Source organism: Dipodomys ordii, unplaced genomic scaffold (assembly GCF_000151885.1).
Source record: "Dipodomys ordii isolate 6190 unplaced genomic scaffold, Dord_2.0 Scaffold29, whole genome shotgun sequence".
NCBI lineage: Eukaryota > Metazoa > Chordata > Mammalia > Rodentia > Heteromyidae > Dipodomys > Dipodomys ordii.
The window spans coordinates 8,062,455-8,071,760 of record NW_012267245.1 but is presented as its reverse complement, the minus strand read 5'-3'; positions in this window follow the sequence as shown (position 1 = coordinate 8,071,760).

Sequence of the window (9,306 nt, the reverse complement as noted above, 5' to 3'; positions counted from 1 at the left end):
GCCCAGAGTTGAAGCCCCACGGCTGACAAAAAAAAAAAAAGAAAACTGTATGAGAAAGGTAATTCTCTAAGTCTAACTGATGTCTAGATGCATGGTTAACAGAAATAGAGCACTAAAGTAGTCTTCAACTAATTCACTATGCTTGTGAAAAATTACCTGTAACTGCACTGAGTGCTACAGCTGAGCTCCATACTTCCCAATGTTACTACATCACATGAATGCTTTCAGAGACAACACTGGAGGGCAGAGGGAATCAATGCCTTGGGCAAAAAGCTCAGGCACAGCACTCATGACCTGAGTTCAAGACCCAGGATTGGCACACTTGTACACACACATGTGTGCATGCACACATGCACACACACATGCACACACACACACATACACACACAACCAATTATTTTATATTCTCAAACACTAACTACTTTGCTAACTCTAACTAGTTCTCTAACCCTAATATGTTCCCTAACACATTCCCTAACAAGTTACCTAACTCTAACACATTCCCTAAGAAGTTCCCTAATCTTAACATATTCCCAAACCCTAACTAGTTCTCTAATGCTAACATGTTCCCTAACATTCCCTAACAAGTTTCCTAACCCTAACAAATCCCCTAATCCTAACACATTTCCTTTTTTTTTGGTGGGGGGAGTTCGATCGTGGGGCCTGAACTCTGGGCCTGGGCGCTGTCTCTTAGCTTAAGGCTAGTGCTCTACCACTTGAGCCACAGCGCCACTTCCAGCTTTTTTCTTATGTGGTGCTGAGGAATCGAACCCAGGGCCTCGAGCATGCAAGGCAAGTGCTCTACCACTGAGCCACCTTCCCAGCCCCCTAACACATTTCCTAACTTTAACATATTCCCAAACCCTAACTAGTTCTCTAATCCTAACTTGTTCCCTAACACATTCCCTAACCCTAACAACATTTTCCCAAACCCTAACTAGTTCTCTAATGATAACATGTTCCCTAACGTGTACCCTAACACATGTACCCTAAACCTAACCCTAACACATTCCCTAACCCTAACACATTCCCTAACCCTAACAACATTTTCCCAAACCCTAACTAGTTCTCTCACCCTAACAGGTTTCCTAACCCTAGAATGTTCACTAACCCTCATCCTAACAGGTTTCCTAACCCGAACCCTGACCATAACACATTCCCTAACCCTAACATATTCCCAAACCCTAGTTCTATAACCCTAACAGGTTTCCTAACCCTAGAATGTTCCCTAACCCTCACACATTACACTGTAACATGTTCCAAAACTTTAACTAGTTCCCTAACCCCAACAGGAACACATTCCCAAACCAAAACTAGTTTCCTCACCTTAACAAGAACACATTTCCAAACTCTAACTACTTCCCTAACACTAACAGGTTTCCTAACCCTAGAATATTCCCTAACCCCAACCCTAACATGTTCCCTAACCCTAACCTTAACCCTAACTATAACACATTCCCAAACATTAACTAATTCCCTCACCCTGACCTGACAGGTTCCCTATCCCTAACCCCAACCCTAACATGTTCCCTAACCCTAAGCCTAACACAATCCATCAACCTACCCTTGCCCTATCAGGTTCCCTAACTCCTAACCATAACACACACCTTAACATGTGCCCTCACCCTAACATGTATCCTGACCAAAACACAAACCATAACCTAACCCCTACATGCCATGTATCCTAACATATATCCTAACACATAACACATACTCAAACACAAACCCTAACATGTACCCTTACCCTAACCCCCTAACTCTAACATATACCTGTAAGAAGTACTCTGGCAAAAGTGCAAACACTAACATCCTATCAAGTACTCTAAGTACTGTAAACCATTCAAGTATCCTTACATATGCCCAAACATACCCATTGACACATGCCCTAACCTGTGCCCTTAATATGTATCCCAGCACATACCTTAACATATGTCCTAAGTCTAACACAAAGCCTCTGTGGTGTACCATAAACCTTACTCTTATCATAATACACACCATAACATATACTCTAAGCACTAACATGTATGGTAACAATTACTCTTACATGCACTTTGAACCATTCAGGTACTCTTACATGTACCTTGGCATGTACCACAAGCATACACTAATGTATGCCCTAACCCTAAGATAAACCTTGGCAGATACCCTAACATCTACCCTAACCATAGCATGTATCCTAAACACTATCACATATTCTAAACCTTACACACACCCTAAACTTATCCCAACACACATACTAACACGTTGTCTAACCCAAACCAGAACGATAACCTTAACATGTACCCTAAATTTAACACATACTCTAACATGTACTGCAAGTCATGAAAGTACCATTATATGTACAATAATGTGCACCAAGCATGCCATAACATGTTCTGTACGCTTATCCTAACAAGCACCCTAACATGTACTCAAAACCACAGAAGTACCCTTTCATGCACAGTAACTTGTACCCCAAAATAACCTAATATGCACCCTAATACGTGCCCTAAATTGAACACAAATCTCTACCATAACACATCTTCCAATGGTATTTTCACTCTAACACACTAAAACATGCTCTAAACACTGACACACATGGTAACAACTACCTTAATGAGTACTCTATAAACCATACAGGTAAACCCTTACATGCACCCTGAATGTGCTCTAACGTACCCTAACCCTGATCTTAACATATATGCTAACATGTACACTAACCACATTCATGTCCTGTAATGGGGACCCTAATACATACTCTAAAAAATACAAGAACCCATACATATATCCTTACACGTGCATCTAACATGCACTAACCCAAACATGTACCTAACCCTGACATGTAGCTTTAACATGAACCCTAATCTACCCCCAACAAATACTCTAATCCACACAGGTTCCATTACATGCATCTAACATACCCTAACACATACAATAACCCTAACAAAACATGCTTAAGGTAGGTCCAAGTTTCCAGAGATACATAGCCCTCAATCCCCACCCATATCCTCACATGTGTACGCATGGCAGGTGTGTGAACACAGTGAAAGCACAGTTGACTGCTCATTCCAGTCTTTAGTCTCTCCCAAAGTTAGGCATAGCAGGGCCCACACCATCAAGCATGGTAGGGCAAAGACTCTGAGAAAACCAACCCCACAACTGCTGAAAGTCATTAGACTGACCAGACACACACTGTAAACCATACAGGTTTGGAATCGTGAATACTAACACGTATTTCAAATGTGCCCTAACTCTAACCCAACTAATAATCCTGAGATACCCTAACATTGTGCTAATCCTAACATGTACCTTAACACTAACATATACCCAAACCCTAACAAGTACCACATACTTAAGCCATACATTACCCTAACACATACTCTAAACCATACATGAAAAATGACATGTACCCCAAACATTCCCTAACTCAAACCCAAATCATAACCCTAAGAAATACCATAACATGCATGCTAATCTAACACATACCTTAACACTAACATGTACCCAAACCCTAACAAGTACCCTAACATGTACTGTAAGCCACACAACTATCCTCCTATGCACACTAACATGTACCCTCAAATGTACTCTACCAAATACTCTAACCTTTTGCCTAAACTCTAACATACATTCTAATGTGTACCCAAACACAAAGTCTAACCATTAACACATAGCCTAACAAGTACGTTAATGAATACATTTAAACATACATGTACCCTAATATGAACATAGCATGTACTCTAAGCACTAATGCACCCTCGCAAGTAGCCTAACAAGTACTCTAAACCATACAGGAACCCTTATATGTACCCCAAATAAATCTATGTCACACCCCAATACATGCCTACTCTAACATACTTTCTAAACACTAGCATGTACCATAATAAGTATCCTCATATGTACTCAAAACTACACAGGTACATTACCCTAACATGTACCCTAAGCCAAAGCCTAACCATGTATCCAAACCATAACATGTATCCAAAGACGTATTCTAGTACTACCATGTATTCCAAACTTTACATGCACCCTAACAAGTACTCAAACATATGTACACATACATTAACATATGCTCTAACCCTAAGCCAAACCCTAACAAATATCCTAACACATATCCTAACCACAACACATATCTTAAGCACTACCATGTACTCACCTCACATGCACCCTAACAAGTACCTCATATGCATGGAACCATACCATAACACGCAGCTTAATCCTAAACTGCACCCTAACACCTAACCCTAACACATAGCATCACTCTTCACATATATTCTAACACGTACCCTAACAACCAACATGTACAGCAACAAGTACCTGAACATGTACTCTAAACCTTACATGCACTCTAATGTGTCCCTTAATATACCCCAATGCATACCCTAACACATGCTTTAACCTTAACCAAAACCCTAACACATTCTCTAACACATACCCTCCCCCTAACACATGCCCTAATGTATACTCTAAATCCTAACATGTAACGTAACAAGTATGCTAACACATCCTCTAAACCATACATGTATCCTTACATGCACCATACACATACATATCCTAACCCTAACAGGTACTCTAATCACTATGATAACAAGTATTATAACATAGTCTAAACTATACAAGTACCTAACATCTACCCCAAACATACCTGAACACACACCCAAACATATACTCTAAACCATACAGGTATTTTACATGCACCCTAACATGTACCCTCAATGTTCCCTAACACAGCCTAACTTGTGCCCTAATCCTAACAGATCCGCTATGAAGTACACTAACACATACTCTAACATGTGCCCTAACACATACCATAACCTTAACAAATCCCCTATCAAGTACCCACATGTGCTAACATGGAACCAAACACATACCCTAATATGTGCCATTACTTTAACATGTATGTTAAACCTAATAGATTTCCCAATAGTACTATAACACACTAAACATGCTCTGAACACTACCCATCTGGTAACAAGTATCGAAACATGTACTCTATAAACCATATGTGTACCCTGAATGTACCCTAACAAACAATAACACATCTCTACTAACAACTATGGTAAACAGGGACCCTAACATGTACTCTAAACCATAGTTATGTACTCTAACTCCTACCTTCAAAAACTGTAGAGCACATGGGCAGCAAAGATGGCGCTGAGAGGGGTTGAGTGGACAGAGCCCAATTTACTGTAGAGCATATGGGCAGCAAAGATGGCACTGGGAGAGAGTAGAGTGGGCAGAGCCCAATTTGCCTTCCGATCAGTGCCTAACCAGCCCGTGAAGGCTTAGGTGCATGATAGGGTGTGACCTTGACAGTGATTGGTTCCTCTTCCTCCCTTGCCATGCCACCCGCCCTTTTTGTCTTTAAAAAGGGCTGCTCTTTGTTAATAAACGAGTTTTCTACCTGCTGGATTTGGCTCCCCGCTGTGTCTGATTGTCTCCTGGGCTGAGAGAGGCTGGGGAATGGGCGAGTGCCACACTTACCTTTCCTCGGACCCCATCCGTCTTTCGTGGGACCCAACAAAAAACTAATCCAAACCTTAATAGCCTGAGACATACCCTAATCCTAACATGTGCCCCAACCACTAACACACAGTACCAAGTACCCTAGCAAATACAGGTACTCACTCTTACAAGCACCTTTACATGTACCCCAAATGTACCCTAACATTAACCCAATCCCTAACCCTAAGCAATACCCTAATACATGTCCTAACTCTAACACATACCTTGACATGAACCCCAACACGTAATCTCAACATTAACCCACAGCCTGAATAGTTCCCTAGCATGTCCTCTAAGCCTAGGTACCCTTACAAGCACCCAAACATGTACCCCAAATATAACCCCACATACCCTAACACATGCCCTAAAAATAACCTTCACCCTAATCAATACCCTAATAGATGTCCTAACCCATGTCCTAACCCAAACACTTACTTTAACACATATCCTTATAAACACCCTAGTATTTATTACTAATACCAATATGTTGTCTAAACCATATAGGTAACCTTACATGTACCCCAAATGTATAACCTGACACATGCCCTAGCACTGGCCCTAGTCCTAACACATACTTTAACCCTAACATGTACCCTAAAATGTTCCCTAACATATACCCCATCATACACCCTAACTCTGGCCTATACTCACACCCTAATATGTACCCTGACAGAAATCCATACGCCAACATGTACCCCAACTCTAACACCTTATGTACCTTAAAATGTACCTTAACCCTAAAATTTATGGCAAACTTAACAAGTATCCTAACAAGTACCCTAACATATACTCTAAGTGATCCTTACATGTACCCTAATATGCACCCAAAATGTACCCTAACACATACTCTAATATGTGCCCTAATCCTAACATGTACCTTAACCCTAACAATGCCAAACACATACCATAACCACACCATGTACCCTAATGTATACCCTAACCACTAATATGTACAGAATCAAGTACCATAACATGTATTCTAAATCATAATGGCTTATGTGCACCCTAACATGTACTCCAAACCTATCCCCAATGCACGCCCTAACATGTACCCTAATGTACCTTAAATCCAAACACTATCTAACATGTTCCCTAACATGTACCCCACGATACACCCTAACTCTGACCCATACTCACAACCTAACATGTGTCCGAACCCAAACTCATACCCTAAGACATACCCTAAGCCACTCAGCAATCCTCACCCCAAACCAGCTGCTGATCCAAATCCATACGTAACTGCATAACTAACACTTTCTACAATCCTAACCCACTCCCCAAACCTACATTAACCTTTACTAACAAGTTACCTAAGCCTCACTTGTGCCATAACAACTCTGAAGAACGCTCCATAACATACCCATAATCCTAGCCCGTCCCACAAAGTTCTTCCTGACACGTTCCCCCAGTAACACAGAATCTAACTTTAATATGTATTTTAACCCTAAGATTTCCCAAGAGTACTCTAACACATTACACATACTCTAGACACTAACACATATGGCAACAAATACCCTAAAACATGCTCTACATACAGGCATGTAACCTAATTTACTCTAACCCTGACCTTAACAATACCCTATCATGTACTCTAACAAGTACCCTGACAGGTACTCAAAAAAAACTGTAACCCTAACACATACCAAAACATGTACTCTAATACAAACTCTAAACATTTACATGCATCATATAATGTGCTCTAACATGTACTTCAAGTCTTACATGTACCCTAAAGTATGCACAAAACAGGTAACCTTACATATACCCTAAATGTATAACAAGCACCCAAACATGTACTCTATAACCTTAGCCTGACCCATTCTATAATCCATATTCTAATCATTTCCATAACTCCTAACTTCACCTGATCCCTAACTCATTCACTAACCATAATCCATTATCTTTCTGTAACCCTAATCCTAACTTAGCTCTTCATACAAACCTGCTCTGTATGGCTAATGGAAAACCCAGCACCTGATCTAACCTATTTCTGAACCTGAACTAACTCCCACCCTAAGTAGTCCTAAAAACACCCAAACTTAACCCTGCCCTTAACATCAACAACCCTACATCTATACCCAGTTCCTCAACATCTCTACCTTATGCCTATTCTTCCCCTAGCTTTAGGGACTTGATCAGAGTTACTGAATGTGTTAGGTACACAATGTATGGATTTGAGTTAGCTCAGAGCTGAGGATAGAGGGCAGGATTGGGGCCTAGAGTCATCAAAGTTGCTCTGAAAAGTAACAACTTACAAAGCTGGAAGAAGTAGGCCTCCCTTGTCACAAATGCCTTAACCCCCTTTTCCAGGTACTGAAAGCACAGGTGAAAGCATGGTAGAGATGAGTATGGAGGCCTAAGTTGGGCCTCAGTCTGCCAAAGCATACACTGAGTTGTAGACCGAGATTCTACATGCATAATTCAAAGTGGACTCTCCCCAGTTTCTCCTGACACTCAGTACATTTTCTCCTCAAAGTGTCTGCAGGCAGAGGCAGGCAACAGGCAACAAAGGCCAGGCATTCAGAAGCCTTGTCACAGACAAGTGGGACCTGGTATGTCTGACAGGCTAGGTTATGCCTTCTGCTTCCCTCGGAAGATCCTTATCAGAATGTTGCCATAATTCCGGTCTACAGGCACTGACTGGCTTTTGAGGCATGAAATGGAGAGCGTAGTGTTGAGATGTTACCCTAGCCTGTGGAGAGCCCTGAACATAGTACATTGAAATTCACCAAAGCCAATTGAATATACCTTATGAATGCCTGATGTCTGTAAGATGTATATAATGAAAACATAAGCATGTGTCACATCCCCTCACCCCCCCCAACCCCCATGCCCTATACAGGACATAGCCAAAAACTCAGTAGAGACTCAGAACTAAGAATACAGGCCTGGAGTGGGCCTAAAGTGACCAAAGCTGTTCTGACAGGTACCAAGTTACCAAGCAGGAATGCATAGGCTGCCCTTCCTCACACATAGGCTCATTGCCTTGTCCAGGCTATGGGATGAACGTGACTAGCACAGGTGAAAACTTTGTATAGACCTACAGATGAAGCTGGAGACCTAAGGAGGAGGTGAACCCATGAAAGCAAGTTCATGGAGGGGTGTCAGTGAAGCAGCTTCTGCACTGGGCCATATACCCAGCTTCTACACTCACAATTCCAAGTGCATGGACTACACATGTTTTCTTGTGATACTCTGAACATTTTCCCTCACAGTACTTACAGTCAGAGGAAAAGGGCAGGCATGCTGGAACCAACCGCTTCTCAGTTAAGTGGGATCCTGTATAGCTGATAGGAAAAGGACAAAACAGTCACACAGAAGCTCATTTCTAGAAAAATGACATAATGTCAGCCTAAAGGAACTGATTGGGTTATGAGACATAAAGGGGTGAGGCTCAGTGTTGGGGTGCTTGCCTAAGTTGTGGGAGACCCTGAAACACATTAGAATTTAAACTGACCAAAAATAAATACTGTGGGGTCTGGGAAGGTGGCTCAGTGGTAGAGCGCTTGCCTTGCATGCCTGAGGCCCTGGGTTCGATTCCTCAGCACCACAGAAGCAAAAAGAAAAAAGCCGGAAGTGGGGCTACTGCTGCTGAGCCGGATCTGGAGGGTGGCTGAGAAGGAAAAGAAACAGCCGTCCTGACCACACTGTCGGCTCCCCCCTTCTGCTACCCGCCAGCTCCTGAGGAAGCCGATCTCAGCCGGCCTGAGGCGGTGATGGTTTACGAACCACCAGAGCAGCGGCCACGAGGCCGGCAGGTGCGGGCCTCTTTCCCCTCCTTCCCAGTGTCAGCTCTGCGGCCCGCAGCTCCCGCCGGCCTCA